The following is a 1,036-nucleotide window of genomic DNA, read 5'->3' on the forward strand; positions in this document are numbered from 1 at the left end:
GGTTATTGATTACAGCTAAAGGAGATACCTCTACCCCTATCTAAATGATTTTTAACCTGGTATATGGAGCCATTACTTCGCTGAAATGCAACGTAACGCCCCCCGGCCACCTTATCTCAAGCTTTCTGGATCAAGACCAACATCTTCTATATTAATCTCTCTATTTACATTGTAGAACCCTTTCTTCTGATTTCCTTAGACTGTCATGACATTCAAACACTTTTTTTTTTTTTTTTTTTTTTTTCCTTCTCTCATTCTCTCTTCTATTCCTTCCTACTCCTAAACACCTGGTCTTCTGAGATCATCTTCCCGTCAGGTTTTACATACAACAATAAAATCTGTGTTGGATTCAAGATCGCCACAAGCATCAGTCGCGCCTAGGTAACTTGGGGATAATGGCCTGATCAACACAAATGTTGTCTGGCAAGATTTCACGAATATACGTATTAGAATGGAGAAAAATCATTCTAAGTAACACTGTTTTTGAGTGTGTGATATTTACTGTACATTCACGTGAGTGTATTTCTTTTCTCATGTCGCTAGATAGGCTACTCGAGGAATACAACTGAACTGCTGAAGCCATAAGGACAATAACCAAAACGTGAATACTGACAATTCTATGATGATTATTTCAGTATCGTTTACCAATTAATTTCGGAGGGACGATATTTTACCCTTTAAGGTCATATCATTAGAGAGTAAAAAAGTAAAGACGCAAGTTAATTGTTATAAAATAGGAAAATAATATTCTCCAAGAAAAACAATCCTTCACAAGCAAGAGGTGAGAACGCCACTAGTTATCCCCCAAGACATATAGACAAAGCAAGACAGATCACTCAGGGCTTCCTCCAGCGGGGCGGAGGGCGTCAGCCAAGAAGCTATTCCCCGAATCGTAGGCGTAAAAAAAAAGGGAAAATAAAACATATGCACAGACTGAGTTTGCTCATAGGTGAATATAGATTCTCATTTGTTTGCCAATATTTACTAAAGAGAGGCTCTGGCAAACAGGATAGGTACTGGGGCTAACACACTGCTA

The sequence above is a fragment of the Macrobrachium rosenbergii genome, chromosome 14 (genome assembly GCF_040412425.1).
Source record: "Macrobrachium rosenbergii isolate ZJJX-2024 chromosome 14, ASM4041242v1, whole genome shotgun sequence".
Taxonomy (NCBI): domain Eukaryota; kingdom Metazoa; phylum Arthropoda; class Malacostraca; order Decapoda; family Palaemonidae; genus Macrobrachium; species Macrobrachium rosenbergii.